This window comes from Suricata suricatta, chromosome 3, assembly GCF_006229205.1.
Source record: "Suricata suricatta isolate VVHF042 chromosome 3, meerkat_22Aug2017_6uvM2_HiC, whole genome shotgun sequence".
In the NCBI taxonomy this organism is placed as follows: domain Eukaryota; kingdom Metazoa; phylum Chordata; class Mammalia; order Carnivora; family Herpestidae; genus Suricata; species Suricata suricatta.
The window spans coordinates 118516700-118543092 of NC_043702.1; positions in this window are offsets into that span (position 1 = coordinate 118516700).

Here is a 26393-nt window from a genome sequence, read left to right on the forward strand (position 1 = left end):
GGGAATATTATGTAACTATAGAAATGATTTTCAAGAGATATTTAATGGCCTGGAAAGTGATTACAATATAGTACTAATAGAAAAAGAAAAAAGCTAACCAACTAGAGGGTCTTACACGTGTCAACACAAGTATATGTCCTTGGGAAGGAAATGCCCCCAAACATGAGTAGTGATGATTTCTAGGTGGTAGAATTATGGGCAATTTAAATTATCTTTATATTTTATACATTTTCTAAAATAGTAATCATAAATATTTCTTATTTTACCATCACTAAAAAGAACTTACTATATATTTTTAAAGTGGTAGCATTCCAGGCTCACTGAAGTAAGGTACTCCCTTCAGTTTTGGTGAGTATGATAAAGGATTGATTTTGCCATGCCTATGCATTGTCTCCAACCCTAGTAAGCTACAAGTGTGCATTTGGAGGTCAGCTGTCAGAGCTCGGTAATCCATGGTCTGAGAAAATGCACTTTTGTAGTTCTTGGTAACAATATTATCTTTGCTTGTTAAAACAAACTTATTGGCATTACTAGCTGATAGCACCTGGTTTGTTTGCCTTACATAATGGGTAGGGGCCATTCACATAATAACATTTAATATAGTAGACCTCTGAGTAATGCAAACTGTATATTTAACTAATATTAATCTTACTTTGTGAGGTTTTTTTGTTAACATATTATTAAACTGCAAACTATACATATGTAGGTTAATGAATAGAAGTTGACATTGAATTAGAAGCTTTCCTGCACTTTTCCCTAATCTGACTCTCTCTCAATCCTGAGGTAACTACTGTTTTGAATTTGTGTAAATCACTCCTTTCTTTTATTTATACCGTTATCACTTAACACATGTAGTCAATATATTGTTCATATATATAAAAGAAGTCTACTGGATGATTTGCATAAATGGAACTATACTGGAAGTACTTCTCTGATGTGCTTCTTTCTCACAATTTTAATTGAGTTTTTAATGTTGATCTATGTAGCTGGAGTTTGTTATTTTTCACTGGTGTGTAATATTCCACTGAATGGGGGACCATTATCGATTCATCCATTCTTTGGTTTGTGGACATTATGTTATTTCCAGTGTTTGCTGTTACAAACAAGGCTGCTTTGGACATTCTTGAGTATAACTCTTAGAACACTTGTCCAAGAGTTTCCCTAGATATAAACTTGGGAGTAAAATTCTGAGCCATTGGACATGTATATGTTTAACATAATTAGTTCTGGCAAACTACTTTCCAAAGTACTTGTGTAAATTTATACACTAGAAGCAGTTAATGAGAGTTCTCCTTTCCTCTTCATATTTACCAACACTTGGTATTCAAGTTTTCTTTTTTTAACCAATCTGAAAGGAGAGACTGTGTATCACTGAGTTCAAATCTGTTCGATCTTATTTACTAATGAGGTTAAGGTTAAGCATGTTTTCATTTAATTTATGGATTCCTTATCTTTCCTCTTCCACAAAATACATGTTCATAGGTTTTGCCCATTTTTCTAGGTTTTTTTGTTTGTTTTGCTTTGTAGGGGGTGGCTTTCTCCTGTAGAAGATATATTTTTCTGGGTAATAATCTTTGTGCGTTATATGTGCAGCCAATATTTCTCCCAAAGGATGGTTTGCATTTTTGTCTTCCTCATATGTCTTTATGTGAACAAAAGTTGTTAATCTTAATGTAATTAAGTTTACCATTTTTAAAGTTTCAGCTTTGGTGTTTTGTTTTAGCCATAAAGATCTCTCTTTTACTCTAAACGCTTTACACTTTTTTTCACATTTAAGTTTTTAATCCACCTGGATTTTTTTTTGTTGTTGTGAAATAATAATTCTATTTCATTTCCTGCTATCTGGCTAATCAATAGTTCCAGAATCATTTATTAAATTGTCCATTCTTTCTTCACTGATATGCAATACCCTGTCAGTTCAGTCACCTATCAAGTGAGTCCATTTGTAGGCTTTTTATTCTGCTTGGTTGGTCACTTTGTCTGTCCCTTCCCCAGCAGCCCATGTCTTCATTGCCTACCTTGAAACCAAAGCTACTCTCCATCTTCTAGAGTATGTCTCTGTCCCCTCCTCCTTACCTTTCTCCACCTCCTGCAGTAGTCTTGTCTATTCTTGGCACTTTGCTTCTAATTAGAAAGGTGTTGAGTGCATGTAGCCAGCCAAAGATACAGTGAAGTGCCACTCCTCTCCCTGTTTCCATTATTCTTTGGATTTAGAGTTTTGAAAATCACACGATGAGTAGAAAGAGTACTAGAGAAAATAAAACTGCCTTCAGTAATTTCTAGACTTAAGGACTTTTCCCCCTTTCTTTTTAATCATTCTGCTTACTCTTTGGGTTCTACTTTACTCTACTGTTCCTGACCTCAGTGCCTGTACTACTGAGCTGATTTGTAAAATGGGCTCAAAACCCTCAGGCTGAAAGTGTCAGCACGGGAGCATACCTCAAATGTGCAACTTCCTGTGGCTGCTCAGTTTCATTTTCTGCTTCTTGGACAAAGTAGGGTTGGTGATTACACATGAGGCCTTGAGGAATGGGAGAAATACTAATGCTAGGGAAAGGGACAGGATGAGCCACTGGAGACTGGGAAAAGAGTGTTACTTTGTAAGACCTTTCAAGTTCCCTGCTCAGCTCTCCCCTACCCTTTCTCTCTGCACAGCCACTTCCCCTCAAATGTTTCACAAGCTTGCAGTGTAGCAGGGGCCGGGTGACAGCTCCTCCCACACTTTCCTCATTGCTGAGATCCATCCTCCAGTAGGTAGGGGGAGTGGTGAAGCAGTGAAAGACCCTGTGGCTTTCCCTGGTGGCCCCTGTGGGTGTGACCAAGTGAATGGGTACTTGTATGTGTGAGGATATGTCATCGCGGTGGGAAAAGAACAATAATTCTCTGTGCTCATTGTGGTGGGTTTCCCTCTCACTCCACCCAACCTCTTCTATTTTAATCTAGATTGCTTCAGCCCTTAGGTCCCTTGCAAATGTCACCATGTTCTCCCCTGCCTCCCCTTCATTCACTTCTGTGACCTTTTTAGGATATCCTGTGGCAGGCCTTCATTTATGGGGGTTGGATGAATGGTGCAAGATGCCTCCCCCCTCCACTGTCAGAGGGACTGAAAACCAAGTTGCTGGAGTCCAGAATATTTTGCCTGAAAGAAACACTTCTTAGTTTAATTATTATTTGATTATTTTTAATTATTTGCTTATCTGACTTCTTATTTTCCACATAAAATGATATGGAAGTCTCTCTCTCTATATTTCTTTTTTCCGTTCTTTCCTTCATTTTAACAGCTGAAAAGGAACGGCAGATGGAAATGAAGTCAAATCTGTGGTGAGTTCGGTGTATTGGGTGAAGTTTGTCACCTTCCATTGAGAGTCCTTCCAAGGCACGTCCGACTATTTTTACATACCCATCCCAACTATGGGTGCAGTGAGGTGAAGAAAACTATTTTATTCACCAAGTTTTCTCTTAGGGAAAGAACTGTTTGTTTGGAAGAAATACTTAGATCAATTGGTTGGGTTGAAGTGTGGGACTTTAGGGCCTACTTTCAAACAGGAGAGCTTGCTCGCTAGCTGTAAGACATGAGATAAAGCAAAGTATTCTGTTCTAGACAGGAAGGGACAGAGACAGAGAAGAAGGGGGGCAAGAGTGACCCAATGAGAGACTGTGATGTGTGATGTGGGATTATCTCCATCCCTGACCCCTGTGTCCCCACTGAAAATCCATGAACTTGCTGATTGCCTGCTTGTTCCATGTGAGCAGAGTGCTGGAGTCCAAGGAGCTGAGTTTCTTGTCAGCACTGACGTGGAGTTGACATGGAAGTGTATGTGCAGGGCAGATGCTGTAGGCAGAAGACACCGTGAGAAAGCCCAAGTCTCCAGGAATTTGCAGAGACTGTGAGGAGAGTTTTGAGGTTAGAAACGCTGTGGAATTTGAGTCTTCAACCATGATCTCGATGTCAGAGGGACAGAGAGGCCCCTTGTGACTGCAGGTCTGCATCAGGAAAGTGATTTGCTTTCTCACTAAGTACTGCAAAGCTGCTTACTTGGCAGAATCCAAGCTGGCTTCTTTACAGCAGCCAGATGAAACCCGTGTGCCTGCCGTCTGCTGCATTGCTGGCCGGCCAGCTGTCCCAACTTTGGATAATTGGCGCTGTCCATGGTTACGGAGCTCCAGGAGCGGTGGATGTTTCAGGGTGTCCAGAACTCAAGGCTCAGGGAGTCCCTTGATATCAGAAAACCTAAGTAAATATTTTCATAGTGGTGAATCTATACACAAGACAATGCGTTATGTCTGAAAACCGGTGCCAATGGCCTCCAACAAATCAGAGTACGCACTAGTTGTGAAAGAAATTTCTGTGCAAATTTCATTTTGAATGTTGTATAATTAGAGATTCATATATCCATTAAGTTTAAGAACCAATGTGTAGATTACTTCCAATCAATATGGCAGAGGGAACTAGCATGTACAGATACCCTCCACTCCAAACACATAGAAGTGCTGAGTAAAATAAAATATAATATGATATAATATAAAATAATAAAATATAGCATGAGAGAGATTAACTTCTGAATCTAAAAACATGGCAAGGAAGCCTGTGCCCAGTGCCCACAGAAACAGGATATAAACTTTAGGTGGGGAGGAAGGCTGGGAATTTCAAAGACAAGATGACATCTCAAACTCCTATGAGGTGAAAAGTTGAAACTGACCTCCTTGCACAAAACCAGGTATCATACATGCGCCATCCATGAGATAGGCAGAAAAATCTCTGTCAATCTGGAGACAAGCATTCAAGGAGGTCACATATTCTGGGCTATTGGTTGAGAAAAGGGTAAACTCAGAGAAATGAAGATCTGACGCTGAAGTTGAGAGAAGGTGTACCACTCAGATTTAAACTGCCTGCACAGGGTTGAACCTTTAAGCAAGGAAACCAACAGTCACAACAAACTCCCCCACTGATCCAAAAGTAGCAAAACCAGTGAGATCTCAGCAAAGGCCAATACAACACTGCTCTGTGAGGACCTCCCCACCATGGGGGGCATGAGATGCTCCTTCAGAAGAAAACTTCTGCTACAAGCTTCACTACCATACATAAATCTCAAAATATAGAAGGAATATCATGGCCATGAGACGAAGAGCAAGCAGGAAGGAGAGGGAGGGAGAGATAACAAACACAGTGGGTGAGAGAACCAAAACTCAAAGAAGTGCAGAAAAAGGAGCAATCTCAGAAGGAGTTATTTTTAAAACAATAATGGTTAAAATTATAAAAGAAATAAAGTATGGAAATCACAAAGAAGGAAGGAAGGGATATAGGTTTCAAGAGATTGATTAGAATGCAGCACCAGGGAAAACGATGTGGGAAATGCAGAAGAGAGGTTAAGGACACAGAGTGGGGTGAGAATGTCCTGGGTACTTCTCATGGAAGTTTCAACAGGGGAGCCAGAGGCATTGTGGGAGAAGAAATACCCAAAGTGATGATGTCTGAGAATCTAACAGAACTGATGAGAGAGAGAAGGTTTAACATTGAAGGGATGTATTAAGTTTCAAGTAGAATAAATTAAAAAAAACGATATACCCAGACACATTGTAGTGGAATTAAAAAATGTCAAAGACCAAAAATTCTTCAAAGTTACCAAAGCAAAAGGCAAATTACTTAGAAAGTAACAACAACAACAACAACAAAACCTTACAGGCGACAGACTTATAATAACAACAATAAACACCAGATGATATTATGGAATGATGTCTTCAAAGTGTTAAGAAAACGTGTATGTCAGCCTGAAATTCCACAGTCAACTATACACAAATATGAGACAAAATTATAACCTTTTCTGACATAAAAGGACTCAATATCCTACTAAGCTCAGGGAAAGAATTAATAAGTATATACTTCTGGAGGAAGAAAATTAAACCAGAGGGAAGGACTGGGATGCAAAAATCAACTGAGAATAAAGAAATTGGTAGGGATGCCTGAGTGGCTCAGTCAGTTGAGTGCCCACCTCTTGATCTTGGCTCTTGATCTCATTATGATCTCAGGGTTTGTGAAATTGAGCCCCTCTTCAGGCTCTGAGCTGACAGCGAGGAGCCTGTTTGAGATTCTCTCTCCCTCTTCATCTGCCTCTCCCCTGCTTGTACTCTCTCTCTCTCTCAAAATAAATAAGTAAACATCAAAAAAAAGAAATTGGTGATATGCTGGTGATCCCAAAATAAGTGTAGATGCAAAAAAAGATTATTTTGTGGAAGAATGGTTAAAAACTAGATGTAGCTAAAGTGGTACACAATGGTAGCATAGGAGATGGGAGTTTTAAAATTTGAGTTAAAGAGTTCTAAAATTTTTGTGTTAGGAGGGCAGACAATAAAGCCATTGCTAAAATTTAGATTTTCTTAAAGAAAATATGCATGTTAAATAAAAAAAACCTCCAACAAACAAGCTTTCCCCCTGCCATTGGTAAAAGATATGTCACAAAATAGGACATGTCACAACATAAGATATAAGGATGACAAGAACGCACATTAAAAGAAGCTGGCTCATTAGCTGCTAAGGAAATGCAAATTAGCACCACAATGAAATATTACTGCCTATTATAGTGGCTTATATTAAAAAGACTCACTGTACCACGTGTTGGCAAGGATGTGAACAACCTGAAACCCTCATACACTGACAGTGAGAATGTGCTACAGTAGTTTAGCAATTCCTCAAAAGTTAAGAATATACCTACAATAAATCTTACCCAGTCATTCCACTCCTAAACATTTACCCAAGAGAAAGATAAGTATATGTTTATATAAATCATTATACATGAATATTCATAGAAGTTTTATTTATAATAAAAACCAACTCAAATGTGCATCAACAGATGAGTGGGTAAATGAACTGTAGTTTATTCATACAGTGGAATACTACTTAGCAATAAAGAGGAAGGAACTAGAACATAGATGTGCATTAGAATATGGATGAATCCCACAGCAGTTTGGGGATGTGGAGACAGGAAGGGAAGAGGGGGAAACATTACGTATGAAAAAGCTTTTGTGAGTGATGGATATGTTCATTTTCTTTTCTTTTTAAAAAAATTTTTATACTTCTTTTTATTTTTTGAGAGATAGAGTGAGACAAAGCATGAGCGGGAAAGGCCAGAGAGAGAGAGGGAGACACAGAATCAAAAGCAGGCTCCAGGCTGCAAAACTTGAGAGACTATTGAATGCTGAGAATAAACTGAGGGTTGAGGGGGAAGGAGGAGGGGGGAAAAAGGTGGTGGTGATGGTGGAGGGCACTTAAGGGGAAGAGCACTGGGTGTTGTATGGAAAACAATTTGACAATAAAATATTATGGAAAAAAAAACAAAAACAAACAAACAAACAAACAAACAAAAACAAAAGCAGGCTCCAGGCTCTGAGCAAGCACTCAGCACAAAGCCTGATGCAGGGCTCGAACCCACCAACTGTGAGATCATGACCTGAGCCAAAGTCGGACGCTTAACTGATTTAGCCACTCAGGTGCCCTGATATGTTCATTTTCTTGATTGTCACTTTATGGTTACATACATATGTCAAAACTTACTAAATTGTATACTTTAAATATGGGCAATTTATTGTATGTTAACTGTATACCAATTAATATATTACATTATTTTTGTTTTTTAAATACATTTTTAACATTTATTTATTTTTGAGAAACAGAGAGAGACAGAGCACAAGTTGGGGAGGGGCAGAGAGAGAAGGAGACAGAATCTGAAGCAGGCTCTAGGCTCCGATCTGTCAGCACAGAGCCCTATGCGGAGTGTGAACCCACAAACTGTGAGATCATGACATGAGCTGAAGTTGGACATCTAACCGACTGAGCCACCCAGACACCCCAGTACGTTACATTATTTTTGAAACAAAAATGTGTATTAAAATTTTTTTAATGTTTTATTTATTTTTGAGAGAGAGAGAGAGAGAGACAGCGTGAGCAGGGGAGGGTCAGAGAGAGAGAGGGAGACACAGAATCTGAAGACAGGCTCCAGGCTCTGAGCTAGCTGTAAGCACAGAGCCTGACGCGGGGCTCGAACCCATGAACGTGAGATCATGATCTGAGCCGAAGCCTGACGCCCAAACAACTGAGTCACCCAGGCGCCCCAAAACTGTGCATTTTAGAATTTAAGAATAATCACTAAAAGAAGAGGAATAGAATATATAACTTTCAAATTAGTGGAAGAAAAGGAATTAATTCTATTGGATAAGGGAAAAAAAGGAAGTGGACAAAAGTATGGCTAGAAGAAAAGGAAAGTAAGACAAAAATAGTAAAGTTTTTTTTTTTGTGAAAGTTTAAATAGTAAATATATATATATTTTTTACTTCTCAGGCCATGGTCTCTGATGTAGTTCCTTAACTTTGGTACTGAAGCATGAAAGCAACCATAATAATGCGCACACAGCAGATCATGCTGTGTTTCAATATGACTTCAATATCCAAAAGCAGGTGCTGGGTTAGATTTATCCCAAGGGCCATATTTTGCCAACTCCTTGCATAAATGAATTAAAATTTGTCAGTAATTACAATGTAAAGGGAGTAAACCTATCTAATTAAAAAGGTAGACATGATAAAGACAGGTTGAAAGAAGTCATGGCAGCAATGTGTCACTAACGTAATAAATAAAAGTCAAGAAGATAATAGCAAATCTAACAAAACCAACATTACTGATCCAGGCACTATTGTAAGTGTCCAGTGGTTGTATTGGGAAGTACTGAGTTGGAATCCAACCCAAGCTGGGTGGCTTCAAATCTCACATTTCTAAACGCCACCATATTTTGACTGCCAGACAAAATTGAATTTGAGGAAAAAAGATGTAAAGTTTATAAAGTGATTTTACTTAATAAAAGGAGAGAAAAACAGCGAAAAAGTAACAACTATGAACCTATATACCTCTAATCACATCAGCACAGGTGCACACAAACAGATGCACCTGCACACAGATAGACACAGGAAGAACATGGCAAGTAGCAGTTGACAATCCGGAATCTTAGGAAGAATCTCAAGACTTGTCTTCCAGATCATGCAGAGGAAGTGCAAGGAAGAAGTACATGTGAAGACATTAGTACACATAACAGCTTTGATTTTATGTATTTAATTTTGCACCCAATATAGAAGAAATATGTATCCCTTTCAAATTTATATAGAATATTTCCAAAAATTGGCCACAGTGCAAGATAAACATATAGTAATGACAACTACTAATATTCTCATATGCCTATAAGAACAGGAAGAAATATGAAGAAGAAGCTAATGATGATGATATTCTAATGAAGTTGGCCAAAAGACCCAGTGAGGTGTTGAGAAACAAATCTGACAAAATGTTTAGAGAGACAGAATGGCATAGTGGATAAGCACTAGGACTCTGAGGCCAGCTTGTCTTCACTCAGATCCTGGTTGCTGGATTTTCTATATGTGTGGCTATTAGAGGAAGTCGTTGAGAGGATGTGACTATTGGTTGACCAATAGCGAACTAGGCTTGGGCAACAGAAGTTTCCTCACCCCCTCCCTGACCTTGGGATGTATGTTCGACCTACAGTTCTCATAGTAGAAGTTGTTTCAAAGTTGAATCCTTGAGAGAATAACATGTTGAGACCATATACTGAATATGAGACGGAACCCAGTTAAGACCTTTGTATTAACTTTTAAGGTTCTGGTGAGTGGGTGTGGACTTGTCTTTTGGCCATCCAAGGCAGCCTTGTATATAAGCTTCCCTGCTTATTAAAACTCCCACTTACCAATATGGAATGATCTGCCTTATTCTTTGGTCTCCTCTGCTCTCCATGTATGGGAAGCAGTTCTGAATTTCACCTGGGGAACTCTAATGGTTGTGAACCAACAGGGACCTGATAAAATTAGTCACTAGACATCTTATCTGTAACGTAACAAAGAATGGGAAAATAATGGTTCTATGTCATAAGGGTGTTATGAAAATGAGGGCTAATTTATAAAGGACTTAGAATAGTGGTATGGTACATATACATGTTTGTTAAAAACCTAAACATGAACAAAACCTGTAGAAGACATACTGTAAAACATAAAAGCAAACCTATGTCAAGAAGCATAGACCAACATTCAATATTATAAATATGCCATGTCTCCCCAAACTAATGAATGCATTCAAAGTAGTTGTAATAAAAATATACCATAAGAGTTTTGTTTGTTTTCTTTTGACAAGCTGGGTCTAAAATTCACATGTAGTAATGGAAAACCAAGAATTAACAAGACCATTTTAGGGATGAACATGAAGAGACTTAATAGAGCACACAAGTAAAATGTAATATAAGCATGAGATTAATCAAAGAATCTGCAAAAACAGGGTACACAGCCCAGAAACAAATTGAATCACTCAAGAGGCCATGATCCATGATAGAGATAGTTCTATAAATCACTGGGAGGAAAGAGGGACATATTTTAGTCTATTTCATATGGTTTCTGGCTGTAATCCACAGAAAAAGTATAGTTTATTTTATAACCTAGGAACAACCCAATATCTATGTATGTCTATGTATTTTATAAAACACTTGTTACATGCAATATAGTCTGATATTTTCCATATTATTTAACTTTCTGAGAAATGTTGGCTAGAACCCAGTAAACTGTTTTTGTGTCTTATTAACAGATTGCAGATCTAGAGTCTGAAAAATATTTAGCTAATATGCTAAGAAATGTATGGGGAAGACTCGCTTTTGGTGAAAAATATAAACCTACATACTGATCTGATATTATACTCAAAACCAAATTCCAGATAGATTAAATGACTAAATGTGAAAAAACTTTCCGAGAAAATATGATTTAATATGTTGATGGCATGTTTTGATGGAAATATCTTAAGAAAAAGGGAAAATAACAAAGGAAAATATTGATTAGTTTGACAACTTCAATTTCAAACTTCCCAATTACTTCTACATATCTGGGAAAATAATTTGCAGGATTACTATCCAGAATATTAAAGGAATTTTTAAAGACCAATAATAAAAATCTAACAACCTAATAGAAAAATGAACAAAACATATAAATACATCATTCACAAAAACGGGAGTCTGGAAGGCAAACCAATATATGAAAAATGCCCAGACTTTTTAGTAATCAGAGAAATGCAAGTTAGAACACTGAGATGCTATTTCATAACCATCATATTGGCAAAAATACAGACTGGTGGCCATACCAAGTTTTAGGAGAATAGGGGAAATAAGAATTCCCATACTCTGCCCTTGGGAGCAAACTGTAAAACATGGACAGCAAAAATATGCCTCGGCTACAGGGCCATGCTTGCCTCTGCTGGGTGGTGATTGGTAATAATGTGGGTGGGGCTTACTAAAAAGACTTCGCTTTATTATTTTTTAAGAATATTTGGAGGAAATAAGACCTTATGTTACTGTTAATTCTGAGTAGCAAGAACACTGGTCATTGTTATTTTATTCTCTGTGCTTTCTTTAAATTGAAAGTATTTTTTATTTAAAAAAAGGTATGTAGAGAAAGATATGCTTATGAAATTTACTTTTCTTAACTGAAGGCATGGCCCAGTAAATAGAATTAGCCATTGGTCATTAGCCACAATTCAAATCCCCCAGGGGCCTCATTCCCACGCAAGTTGTCATTAAGGTCCCTAAATGGAGCAGTGGGGGCAGATTCTGATAAACATCCTTGTTGTCCTTCAAGGTTGGGAGCCAAGGCTCTGCACTCTGAATAGGTCTGTGTAAGCTTCAGTCAGACTTTCTGAAACAGTGTCCCAGGAAATCTCAATCCTCAGGGCTTCTAAAGGTTGGGTAGGGGCAGAGTGAGGAGACAGGTGTCAGAACCACCAGGCATTTAAAAACTGCAGATTCAAGTTGAGAGCCACTGCTCCAGATTGAAATTTTCAATTATACTTTGATTCTATCACAGTTCATTTATGTCCATAATATTTTCTTGACTCTGATCAATTTCAGAGAGTGAGTTCAATCAGTAATTGTTTTACTTACTTATTTATTTATTTTGATGTTTTTATTTATTTTTGAGACAGTGAGAAAGCACAAACTGGGGAGGGACAGAGAGAGAGGGAGACAGGAACCGAAGTGGGTTCTGCGCCAACGGCAGAGAGCCCGATGTAGGGCTCAAACTCAGGAGCTGTGAGATCATGACCTGAGCTGAAGTTGGATGCTTAGCTGACTGAGCCACTCAGGCACCCCAATAACTGTTTTATTGAACAACTAGTTTGTGCTGGGCACTATAGTCAATTCTAAAAGTATAAAAATGAACAAGCAGTTGTCCTGAAGAATTCACAAACTAGAGACTTAGGGTCTAGGGTGACCTGTTTCCTCCATAGGTTAGTTAACCAGAGTAATGTTTCAGTCATGTATCATTTGAGTTTTGGTCCCTGTTACAGAGGCTCTGTGTTTATCCTTCAGACCAAAAATAGTACAATCAACATTGCAACCATGAATCTTTCAGTCCTTGGTATAATCACTGTCCAACTCAGAGAACCTATGGAGGGCCATCTATATAAGCTTTCAGAATTTCCCTCAGACAGTTTGAATTTGGCTTGAAACAAATGTCTTCAGACTTTTGGATTCCATCAGGGCTGCTTGTTGAGTTGAGCAGTTTGTACTCTGTACAAGAGTATCTAGCTAAGAAGGCAAGAGGAAGTTGAAACTCACCTAAAAATTCTTCCTTCAGCCCTATATCTGTGGGCTGCTTTTCTAATTTGTCCAGAGGGGATGCCTCCTTATAATTTGCATGAAGGAGGCATATAGGCTGGCAGAACTGAACCCACAGAACTTCTATATGTCACTGTACAGGTATCACTTGAAATCTAAGGACTATATGTTTATCTCAAGAAAGAAATGACTGGGAAAATATATTTATGAAGCTTTAAAATGTTAGGACCAGAAAGAATTTTTAGAAAACATGATGTTTAAAGCATAATTTTCTATCTGTAGAAAATGACTTTGATTTTTCAGAATATAATGGAAAGTTGGAAATCATTATGTTTACCTTCCTCACTTGGTTGATGAAGAAATCAGCATCCAGAGAGGTAAAACAATTGGGAGTCAGCCTTACAGGTCTAAGTTCTAGTGCAACATGCCTTCAATTCCAGTCTATCCACTGCTCCATAGCTGGTTAGCAGCTGAGTGAGGCATGGACACAAGTCACGTGGCATCAGCATTTTCTAATTCAAATGCAGGAGACCTGGGCTTTGCCACCAACTCCCAATTTCTAGTCCTACCTTCTCCACGGTACGTGTGTGGACAATTCAGGCACGTTTCAAGCTGTGTGCCTCGCCTCTGAAGCTCTGTCTGAGCAGCCATTCTCTCTTCTCTTGGATTTCTCCGAATCTTGTCCCACTTCTGAGTCTGGTACAGGAACTGTGGTTGGTGTGACTGCACTTTCACATGTAATCTAACAACAAATATTGAGAAAAATCACTTTCTCTTCTGATATAATCTCTTCTCCTTGATCTAGGGCAAGGGGAGGGGGAAAGCTAACATCTTTGTTTCACTATGCATCTGTTGTGTGTTATTTTCCTGGCAAAGGCAGTGCTTACCTGTGATGATGGCACATCTCTGGGGACAGCTGTTCTGGAGGGAATTATATCTGGCTTTGGTATTATCATTTCCTCAGAATGTCAGAGAACTCTGGGGTGCTGCCCCTCTTCCCACAGCAAGTGGGGCACAAGTAACCATCTCTCTTGGAGTTCCTCTGTCTGATGTGGACAGGACCTCAGCTGGTGCATTCTGACAGGATCGAAGTTCTAGAGGGAACTGTATGAGATGGGGGTTCTGATGGACTGCATTGAGCCCTGGCTTTGCCACATAGTGGGATGACACAGGCAAGCCATTTTATCCTATGGACACCTGCCTCTTCACGAATGAGATGGACATAATCATGCCTGCTCTATTTTCTCTTACAAGACTCGTGGGAGCCTCAAACAAGGTTAGGGATGGCAAAGTGCTTGGATCGTCCATTGACTAGTCCTGTGGCCCTCTTGGCCACAGTGAGCACTGGGGCTGTGAGCTGGAAGAGCAGGGTGTGCATCCTCAGCCTCCCATGGGGCTCTAAGTGCTATCAATACAGGAATGCAACTCCTGACCATGTAGGACTTGTAATGAGAATGGTTCTCTGACAATGTAGTTTTGTGCTCCAGAGTCCAAACGAATCCCCTGCAGGAAGCTTGCTTTACTGCGCAAGCTTTCTTTAATTTTTGGTGTCATTAATCACATGTTGAGGGTCATGAGAATTCTCAGTGCTTTTCACTACTCTTGGCATCATGGTGCCTCCATGGATATTCCTGGTTGGATAAAAAGTCCCATGAAGAGGAGGTAGATGTGAGAAGGAGCAGATCAAGATCTTAGAACTCAGGGATGGAAGGAAAACATTCCTCACCAGCTTTTCTTTCTCTCTCTCTCTTAAATGGTCCTCCAGACTCTTCCCAATATATTCAATGATACATCATTTTCTGGATCTCAGGATAGCACATTCCACTTCTGGACCATAGCCACTGGGAGAAAATAATTGAGAGCTGAAATATGCTTCCCTATATTTTCAATTCTTTGGTCTTAGATAGACCATATATTATCTCTCCACTTAAACGACCTTTCCTACGTTATGTGGCCAGGAGTCGCTGTCATAACAGTCCCACCTTGTGTCCAGGGATTAAATCAGAGTTTCAGGCTTGGTAGAAACTGTAAAGTTTATTATTTAAGTTCAAGTTAGTTAACATACAATATAGTCTTGGCTCCAGGAGTAGAACCCAGTGATTCATCTCTCACACATGACACCAGTAGTGCTCATCTCAACAAGGCCCTCCTGAATGCTTATCATCCATTTAACACATTCCCCCTCCCTCCCCACATCTCCTCCAGCAATTCTCAGTTTGTCTCTATATTTAAGAGTCTCTTATGGTTTGCCTCTGTCTCTGTTTTTATCTTATTTTTCTCATTTTTGATTTTTTGAGGAACCTCCATACTGTAGCTGCGCCGGTTTGCATTTCCACCAACATTGCATGAGGATTCCTTTTTCTCCACAACAATTTTTTCTTGTGTTTTTGATTTTAACCATTCTAACAGCTGTGAGGTGATATCTCATTGTGGTTGCATTTGTATTTCCCTGGTGTTTGGTGATGCTGAGCATCTTTTCATGTGTCTGTTGACCATCTGTATATCTTTGGAGAAATGTCTGCTCCTATCTTATGCCCATTTTAAAATTGGATTTTTTTTCTTTTTTTAGCATAGCTGTTTGAGTTCTTTCTATATATTGGATACTGACTTTATGAGACATGTTATTTGCAAATATATTCTCTCATGGTAGGTTATCTTTTAGTTTTGTTGGTTGTTTCTTTTGCTGTGCAGAAGCATTTAATTTTGATGTAATGCCGATAGTTTATTTTTGCTTTTGTTTCCTTTGCCCCAGGAGACTTATCTAGAAAAAATGTTGCTATGGTTGATGTCAGAGAAATTACTGCCTGTCCTCTTCCAGGACGTTTATGTTTTCAGGTCTTTAGGTCTTTAGGCCTAAAGGCTAGACTCCTATGTCTTTAATCTATTTTGAGTTTAGATTGTAAGAAAGTGATCCAGTTTCATTCTTTTGGATGTTGGTGTCCAGTTTTCCCAATATCATTTGTTGAAGAGACTTTTTCCCAGTGCGCATTCTTGCCTCCTTTGTTGAAGATTAATTGATCATATGGTCAATTAAATGACCATTGTGGGTTTATTTGTGGGCTCTCCTTTCTGTTCTATTGATCTCTGTGGCTATTTTTTTTGTGCTAGTAGCATACTATTTTGATTAGTACAGTTTTGTAATACAACTTGAAGTCTGGAATTGTGATGCCTCTAGCTTTTCTTTTCTTTTTCAAGATTGCTTAGGCTGTTGGGGGTATTTTCAGTTTCCATACAAATTTTAGGATTGTTTATTCTAGTTCTGTAAAAAATGCTTGTGGTATTTTAATAGGGATTGCATTAAATGTGTAGATTGCTTTTGGTAGTATTGACATTTTAACAATATTTTTTCTTCTAATTCATGAACATGGAATGTCTTTCCATTTGTTTGTGTCATTTTCAGTTTCTTTTACCAATGTTTTATAGTTTTCATAGTATAGATCTTTCACCTCCTTGGTTAAGTTTATTCCTAAGTATTTTATTATTTTTGGTGCAATTGTAAATGGGATTGTTTTCTTAATTTATCTTTCTGCTGCTTCTTTATTGGTGTATAGAAATGCAACTGATGTCTGTAAAAATATAGAAATATTAAAAAAAATCCTTAAAATAGTGTACAAAGTACCCACGTGTTGCACAGCTATGATGCTTGGCACCTTTTTAGACGATGTGCCTACAGTGTAAACACAATGGACAAAGTGCCTGCCCTCAGGAGGCATACCTTTGAGTGGGTGTAAGTCCAAAAATCAAGTAAGTGAGCAAGACAATTTCAGAAAGTGATAAATAAATGAATAGGGCAACGAGATAGTCACTCAGTTTTTTATGACTTTGAAATAGTGAAATATATCATATTTTTTCTTTATGAGCTATTTTTTTGAAATATGGTTATAATGTCCTTTCTCTAGACACAGGTAACAAAGATATTCTGTATTTTCTTTCTTCTTTCTTCCCATTCATCTTTCCTTCCTTCATCTGTCCCTCCCTCTTTCTTTCTTTCTTTCTTTCTTTCTTTCTTTCTTTCTTTCTTTCTTTCTTTCTTTCTTTCTGTATTTTTTTAAAGAAATCTGGGTATTTAATTTATTAGGCATCTATTTTTCTACATGGTGTAACATAGAAAACATTTTATTTTTTCTCTGTAAAATAAGCAAAATTTTCCAACAACACAGATGAATAATATATCTTATCCTCATTTGGTCATGATGTATATATACGTATATACACATATATATACATAATACATTTCATATCCATAATTCTGAGCTTTTTATTGTTCTGATTGTTCTTCCCTAGATTAGTACTTAAAGTGTATTTTATTCACACAGCTTTGCCTTATGCCTGAATATTGGACAGGATAATTTTTTCCTATCTGTTTTTCTTTTTTCAACTTGCTTCAGCTATCTGTGAATATCTTTGTATCATACAAATTTAAGAATAAGATTAGACTATTTCTTCCCGAAATTATTTGGAAATTTCTATTGGAATGACACTGAGTACTAGAGTAACTTGGGGGAAAATTGACATTTTTACAATGTCTGTCATCTACTTCATAAATATGTATATATGTCTTCCGTGCTTTTAATAAAGTCAATTTTTAATATTAACACAAGATGGATATATTATGCAGCTGAATACAAAGTTATCATGAATTTTTCAGATAAGTCATAAGACTTCAAGGAAATGTCCCACTTGCCATACATTCTCATTAAGACCTTCTCACCACTGGGTCTCTGTCCTCTGAATAAAGACCTGGCTAGACAAGAGTTAGGGGCACTGCCTTTACACATTTCCCTGCAAGATGGCTTTTTTTGCCTGCATGGCTAAGTGTACGGGTGCTGGAGCCAGATCACTTGGGTTCAAATCTCTGATCACAATTACTAATTGTGGAACCTGGGGCATGTGTACCAACCTCCCTCAATTTTTAGTTCTGTTGGGAATAAAATGGAGAATCAATTAAGATAATGCACACCAAATGCATAGCAGAGTGCTAGATTTGGAGTAAGTACTTACTAAGTGTTAGCTACTATGCTAAACTGAGCCACCCAGGTGTCCCTGATTAGTACTTTAAGATATAGTCACTATAATCCAGCATGCGAGTACCCACAAAGGCAGAGACTGTCTAAAACTCTTCTTTGTTCTGTTCAAAATGTATAACAATTAAAAATATCAAATGTAGGAGGGTAGTAAAGAACTGAAATAAGCTATAAAAGAATAAAAGTGAGGCGACCAGAAGCTGGTACAATATTACATTTTTAATAGAAAGGAGATAAAGAGGTTTGCAGTGACAATTAGGAATCATTTTGTTACTAAGTATTATAATTGGAGTGACATTAGGGATCCGGAGGCCAAGAGAGACTGAGGGTTATTACTTAGCAACACTTTTCACTAGTCTTAGACTGGGGCAAGGGCAGAAGTAACAGGAAGAAAACGTTGAAGGGTGTTATATTAAAAAGTTAAGCTGTAGTTGGTGAGGAAACCACAAGTTTGAAGATGACATTTTCTTGAAGGAATTGGTGAAGGTACCCACATCAGCAAGTAAGTGATGGTGTTGACACTGGTGAAGGTGATTGTGCAGGCATAGAGCTTCTTCCTGTGAATTACCTCTGAAGTGAATGTTCCACTCCCATTAGGCCCACTAGGAGGAGCGTGGCCCCCAGATATCCAACTCTTAGGAGAAGTCAACTCTATTGCCACTGGAACTCAATAAATACGTTGGGTTAAATCCAATACTAATCAGGGACACCTGGGTGGCCAAGTTGGTTAAGTATCTGACTCTTGACTTTGGCTCAGGTCATGATCTCATGGTTTGTGAGTTTGAGCCCCATGTTGGGCTCTGTGCTGACTGCTGAAAGCTGCTTGGGAGTCTCTTTCTCTCTTTCTGCCCCTCCTCGGCTCTCGTGTGCTCTCTCACTCTCTTTTTCTCTCAAAATAAATAAATAAACAAACATAAAAAAGAAATACTAACCAGTAGTAGTTGAAGCAAGGCAGTGGTGTTGGGGGAGGGGAGGACTCAGTCTATGTCTAGACATGACTTTCCTTTTGGTATCAACAGTGATTTATCTTTTTGCTAAAACATAAGGGGGGTAATTTATGCCTAATGTTTGTTTATAAAGTTCTCTTAATGAAATTATATTTTTATTGAAAAAGCATCATTATTGCAGAGTCTAGAAAATACTAGGAAATAGTTTAATGGTAGATCAAGTGGCTACTATGATTAGTTCCTGGTAGAAGTAATAAGATTGAAAGCATAGTCTGGAATACATAACCAGTTTCTAGGGGACATACATGTATAAATTTGAATTATAAATATGTATAAATTGTTGGCGGAAGGGTAAATAGATTTGGTTGATACCTTGAGTGTAATACTAACTGTTAAACTTTTCACTGGATCATTCCCATGAGCATACACACTTGATATCATTTCTCCCATCTAACAATCAAAATAAACAAAAACCCTTTCCTGATCCAGTTTCCTCCTTCACACTACAGTTCCTCTTCTTTCCCTGCTTCCATTGGGACATTTGTGAGGTAGCTGTACCCCAACACTGTTCTCCTTAAAGGACTACATCCTGTTCTTCTCCCAGGCTCTCTTGAACTCTCCTCAGTAAGGTTTTGCTCCTATTGACCCAATGAAGCTTCCCCCTTGTGGTCATCTGTGACTGTCATATGTTAAACCCAATTGTCATTTCTGAGTCCTCATTTTCTGACATATCTAGCATTTGACAAAATTGCTCAGTCTATTCTAACAAATACTCTCCTATCTTGATTTCCAAGACACCACATGACTCTGGTCTTCTTTTTATCTTTCTACTTCTCAACTTCTCTTGCTGTTTCCTCCTCATCTCCCCATCCTGTAGACTTCAGGGTGTCCTAAGGCTCAGTCCCTGACCTCTTCTCTGTTTCTGTTAGCTCTCACTGTGTTTGTGCTTTCACCCCTTATCATGGCTTTAAATGTCACAGATATGGTGTGACATTCAATTATTACTTCCAGCCCAATGTTCCTCTGAACTCCTGACCTAGCTACCTGTCTACCTGACATTTCCATTTGGATGTTTACTAAGTATCTAAAACTTAACAAGAGTCCAAAGCTCTTAATATTCATCCTTAAGCCAGCAACTCCTGTTTGCTCCTCTCAGTTGATAAGAATAGACACGACTATTTCAGCTGCTTATATAAAAAAACAATTGGTGTCACCATCTACTTTACTCACTCTCTACAGTTCCACATTTGTTTGTCAGCAAATCATGTCAGTCCTACCTTCAAAATAGAACCAGTGTTTGGGCCTTCCTCACCAACCCCCTGCCACCACCAGTCCAATCCACCCTCATTTCCCACTTAGGTTACTGGAATTGCCTCCATGTGGTGTCTCTGTCTCTAACCTTCTGTGATCTATTAGTAGCACAGCCACCAGAGTGACCCATTTACTTAGGTCCGTTGATATCACACCTTTTCACATATTTAACCAGTGTCTTTTTTTCTCCTACTCAGAGTAAAAGTCAGTCTTTAAAAAATTTTTTTTCTAATGTTTTTTATAATTTATTTTTGAGAGACAGAGAGAGACAGCGTGAGCAGGGGAAGGTCAGAGAGAGAGGGAGGTACCGAATCTGAAGACAGGCTCCAGGCTCTGAGCTGTCAGCACAGAGCCCGACACGGGGCTTGCACCCACGAACCGTGAGATCATGACCTCAGCCAAAGCTGGACACTTAACCAACTGAGCCACCCAGGTGCCCCTAAAAGTCAGTCTTTAACAACAAACTATAAGGCCTGCAATGGTCTTGGACCCTGTCACCTCTATGACTTCATCTGCTACTTTCTCCCGTTTGATTTCTTAAATCAGCTACTCTGGACTTGTTGGCTACTTCTTGAATGTACCAGGCACACTCCTAACTCAGGGTCTCTATATCTGCTGTCTCCTCTGCCTGCTTGGAATGGTCTTCCCTCAGTTGCATGGGTGACTCCCCCATTTCCTTCAGCTCTTTGCTCAAAACTTGTTTTTTCAGTGGGGTTTTTCTAGCTACCCTATCTAAAAATCTCAGTTACCCCTTTCCTAACATTTAATTCTCTACTTCCATATTTCATTTTTTTTCTCTTTAGCACTTACCACTTTCTGGTATATAATATATTTTTCTTGTTTAATTATGTCTTGCTTTCCAGCCAAAATGTCTGCTCTTCGAAGTCACAGATTTGGTTTTGTTTACTTTTGTAGCCCTAGTTCTCAGGGAAAAAAGATTGACATGTTGTAGGCCTTGATAAATATTTGTTGTATAAATGAATATAACTAAATGAATAAACTATAACTAAATCTTTGTGGAAAAAATAAACATTTTCCAGAACTCTATTCTACTACTGTTCTTTCCAAACATACATTTAAAAAGGATGCTTTCATCCTCTCAAGATGAATGATTCTGGACACTCTTAGTCACAGAACCACTGTAATCTTTAGCCACCAGAACCTTCAAATACTGAGAAGTGATAGCATTAATGACAGCTACGTGTATATCTTAATCTGTCATTTATTGAGTACCTATTTAGTGCCTAGGATTGTCTATTTGTTGCATTGTTACTAGAAAGGAGATGTCTGGAGGCAATCAGATAAAATTACCATTTATCCACTGACAGACTTGGGGTAAATTTAGAGTCACTAAATTTTGCTGTGGCTCAGTTTCCTCCCTGTGAATGGAGACAGTGGTATACCACATTCTTCTGAGCTGTTGAAGGTAATGTGAAAGTCTAAAATATGCATAATTGCATACTGCTTGATATTGCCACCCAAGAAATACAACTTCACTAGAAATAATTATAGGTATTATAAATTTTAATCAATATATAAATAAATACTCTTGCTCTAGTACTAAAATGTTTTACCATGTATGCTTTTGCAAGTATTACAGACATGGTTGCCCATTATTTCCCACTGAGGGGAAGGAATGGAAGTAGTAGATGTCAGGAAAGACAGGGGCAAGAAGAATATAAGTTTTTCCAGCTTTATTGAGATCTAATTGGCATACAGCACCATATAAGTTTCAGGTTACAGATCATGGATTGACTTATTTGTACTGTGAAGTGACCACCACAGAAAGTTTACTTGGCACCAATAATCTCATACAGATACAATAAAAAGAAAAAGCAAGAAGAGAAAAAAAATTTGTGATGAGAAGAATGTCACTTTAACATGCAGGAGAAGGCTTAACAGACTCTATACAGATGCAGAGCCACTAACATCAATCATTTACTTCTTACAATATCTTACTGCATACAAAACACTTTCTCATTATTTTATTTCATTTTGAAATATATTCAGTAGCCAGGATTGATATTATCTTATCCATTATTTTTAGAGGTGAAGCTGAAGCTTATATAAGTGATTTGTCTAAGGTGATACAGTGGCTTAGTGGTGGAGCTGAGACTATTTCTAATGCCATAAACCAGCTCTCTTTGGAGTATCTGATGTTCCTTAAAATTTTTAAAAATATTTATTTATTTTGAGACAGAGAAAGACAGAGTGCAAACAAGGGAGGGGCAGAATTGGAATCAGGCTCCAGGCTCTGAGCTGCCAGCACAGAACCTGACGTGGGGCTCAAACCCATGAGCCATGAGATCATGACCTGAGCCGAAGCCGGAGGCTTAACGGACTGAGCCACCCAGGCGGCCCTGGAGTGTCTGATGTTCCTATCCTACGAAGTCTGTTAGCTGGATGAGAGCCTCGCCACATTTCACTTAACTGTTTTCCACTTACTGCAATGTCGGTGTTCTTGGCCAGAATTCAAACGACCTCAGCCTCTTCTCCTATTCCTTTGGGGAGGTCCTCCAAGGCCAGCAGTGGGACATGGAAAACCACTGAGGAAGAGTCTTTAAGCTCCTTTTCACATCCTCATAAGAACTCAGTGGGATGAAAAATGCCTGTGGTTTCGTGGGTGTCTGACAAAGGAATGAACCGTGAGATAGAAAATGGCCATCCAATCAACAAGCCTTCTTCAAGGCGCTATCATGTGCCTGCCAAGGGGAGTACGAGAAAGGTTGGATCACTGGTTTTGGTTGAATAGCTGACAACCTCATCAAAATTCTCTTACCTCTTATCTTGATTCCATTACCACTCTGCTTAAAGACTTCAGCGGCTCCCCCAAACACCTTAAGGTTAACATCCATGTGTCAGTTTAATAGGTGAAGTGCTTTGGCATCTGGCCTCTTCCTACCTCTGCTTCTCGTAACCTACTCCATACCGGCTTGCCCCATCGACATCCACATCTTTGTCTTCTCCATCCTTTCCATGCCATTGTATTATTTGTTTTTCCAGAAAGCTGGAGCACCCTTCCTTCCTTCTTTAACGAGAAATCCCTACTCATCCTTTGAGACTTATCTGAGTGATGAGGTCTCTGTGATTTCTTTCTTTCTGTCCCACCCTTACCCAGTAGGAGAGAGAGACCCCTTCTCTGTGCTCCCAGAGACCTCTTTGCTGTTTTCAGTTACTGAATAATTACTCAGGGTTACAGCTCATTTCTTGATTCACTCATTATTCCCAGTACTATCACTTGGCTTGGAACTGCCAGATGCTTAGTAAAATGTCTTGTATGAGTGAGCAAAATATGAACGAATTGTCAAATATGAGGTAATGACTGCAAAACAATTTTAATTGTTGAAGTGTCTGGGTGGCTCAGTTGGTTAAGTGTCTGACTTTTCATTTTGTCTCAGGTTATGATCTTGTGGTTTGTCAGATGGAACTCTGCCCCTCCCCCATTCGTACTCCCTCCTTCCCTTCCCCCCTCTCAAAATAAGTAAATAAACATTTATTTTAAAAAACACAATTGTAATTGTTTTGTGTAGCCTATGACATGAAACCTGGATTTCACACACAATGAATATTCAGGGACATAATCTCAATTGTCATACTGGTCCCATGCCTCTCAACACCATTGAGTTTGATAAAATGCTTTCAGGGGTTTAAAGAGTATCTTAGTTAGACTCACACTGAGAAAGTGCTGAGGATCCTCCCTTATAGAGAAAAGCTAGTGCTTCTCCAGAGGTGTGAGGTAGAGGCCACAAAAAGTTAAGGGTATGTGGGTATCAGAGGAAATGTGCCTTTGTCACATGTACCCCATAGAATAAAGTACACAAAAAGCACATTACATTAGAATGCTGTAATGAGTCACATGGTGAATTATCAGGAAGAGAGAATCACAATGTCACACTTATGTGGTGGAGAATGGAACAAAAACCAGCTGTTCCGCTCATACAGGGGCTCACTCAGAGCAACGAGTCTCTAGAACAGCCCACCTTACTCAGTTGGCTCTTTTCCCAGCCTGCTGGTTAGGCGGCTGCACTGGTGGTCTTGCACCCAGGGGAAATCTCTAGCTCAGAGAAGCGGGGCCGAGAACCTTGGAGTCTCTCTCCCATGGAAAATGTAATGAGTAAGATTTCAGGTTGGTGAATAGCAGAGGCTGAGAAGCTTGAGGGGTGAGGAGAAGGTCAGAGTTTTCCTCTTCGGCCTTTACCTCTCCTCCACACAATGCTTTCAAAATAGAAGCCATTTCCTCTCTGCTCTACCACCTGCCCCCAGCCTCAGTTTCAGGGTGGTCTACCACAAACATTGTGTACTAATGGTAGAGAAGCTGCCAACCTTCCTGTCAGGCACTACACCAAGCAGAGGAGGATTCAGCCCATGCCAGACCCAACAAATAAAATGGCCTTTGATTTTTGGCTGGTCAACATGAAGAGAGAATGGAACTGGTGAGAAGCTCTGAAAAAAACCACATCACCTCTTGAGGTCTGAGTGTAAACAGAGGAAGGGATACTGGTGACCTGGAGATTCTGCTTGGGAGATCCTTGAGCATAGGAACTTTTTTCAGAACCTGCAGGCAGCATAACACCTAGTGCCTGGTGGGGACTTAAGAATGTTGAATCAATGATTGAATAAGGGAAAAGGAAACACAGGATTATTCTCCAGAATAATGGATGATTTTCATCTAGGGGGATACTGAATAGAAATAAAATTTTATCTTTTTTTTTTCTATCAGGGGGTAAAACAAACAAACAAAACAAAACAAAACAGAAACAACAAAAACCAGGAGGGCTCAGCTATTTCCCTTAAGTAACAACAGAGAGTTTGCACCAGGGAAATCATGTAATTGCTTTGTAGATGCCAATTCCCATTACACAGAGAAGATATTTTAAGTCATGATTAAGATCTAACTGGAATAGGGGACAGCTTCTTTAAGGGTCAGAGTCTAGGTATTGAATAATAGCCTCAGTTGTTATCGTGGGTAAGGAAACTGCACAGATAGTTGGAATAGACCAACCCAAATATTATGTGACTGAAGGGAGTAGTATTTCAGGCAGAGAGAACAGAGTGTAAGAAGGCACTGGGAGATGAGGGAACAAGGTTTAACAAGTGACTTACTAAATGAGGAAGGAACAATAGGATTTAGACTATGACACTAGAAGTTCTAAGCAAAAATAGAAATGTAATAATTAATTCTATTCTTATGAACCAACAACCATGGAATCATGGATGAACTTTTAAGAACAGCCTGAAAATCAGAACTTGAGTTTAAGTATACAGCTTTTGAAGCCGCCTCTTCCTCTTGCCTCTGGGTCCTTTCCCTCCTCCTATCTTAAATAAAATTTCAAAAAGTATTGCATTCTTTTATTCTTTCTGGACTAAACAAATCTTCAGATTGCCTCAGTCTTACAGAGAGAAGGAAAGGTGGAGTTTGGTTTATGGCTCTGTTATTTACTGATCTACATATTTCAGTTTGAGTTTCAGAATGTTCCTTGTTGGCTTTCCTTTTATAAAAATAATTAATTAAATAGTGACTTCTTTTGACATGGTCTTTGACTGATTATTTCAGACACCACTCATTTGTCTGCTTGGTTTCCCTTCCTGTTTCCTGAAATCTGATCCTGTTGCCATCCCAAGAGAGAAACCATGTTCGTACAAGGGGGTCCTTTTTTTAAAAAATATAGTTTATTACCAAGTTGGTTTTCATATAACACCCAGTGGTCCTCCCCACAAAGTGCCCCTCTCTATGACCATCACCCCCCCTTCTGCTTCCTCCCTCCCTCTTCAGCCCTCAGTTTGTGCTCAACATTCAAAAGTTTCTCATGATTTTCCTCACTCCCTCTCCCCAACTCTTCCCCCCTCTTTACCATTCCCATGGTCTCCTGTTAGGTTTTTCCTGATAGACCTATGAGTGAAAACATATGGTATCTGTCCTTCTTTGCCTGACTTATTTCGCTTAGCATGAGTCCCTCTAGGTCCATCATTTTGCTACAAATGGCCAGATTTCATTCTTTCTGATTGCCATGTAGTACTCCATTGTATATATATATATATATATCACATCTTCTTGATCCATTCATCAGGTGATGGACATTTAGGCTCTTTCCATGGTTTGGCTATTGTTGAAAGTGTTGCTATGAACATTGGGGTACATGTGTACATGCATCAGAACTTCTGTATCCCTTGGGTAGATCCCCAGCAATGCTATTGCTGGGTCATAGGGGAGTTCTACTGATAGTTTTTTGAGGAACCTCCACACTGTTTTCCAGAGTGACTGTATCAGTTTATATTCCCACCAACAGTGTAGGAGGGTGCCCGTTTCTCCACATCCTTGCCAGCATCTATAGTCTCTTGATTTGTTCATTTTAGCCACTCTGACCAGCGTGAGGTGGCATCTCAGTGTGGTTTTGATTGGTAATTCCCTGATGATGAGTGACGCTGAGCATTGTTTCATGTGCCTATTGGCCATCTGGGTGTCCTCTTTGGAG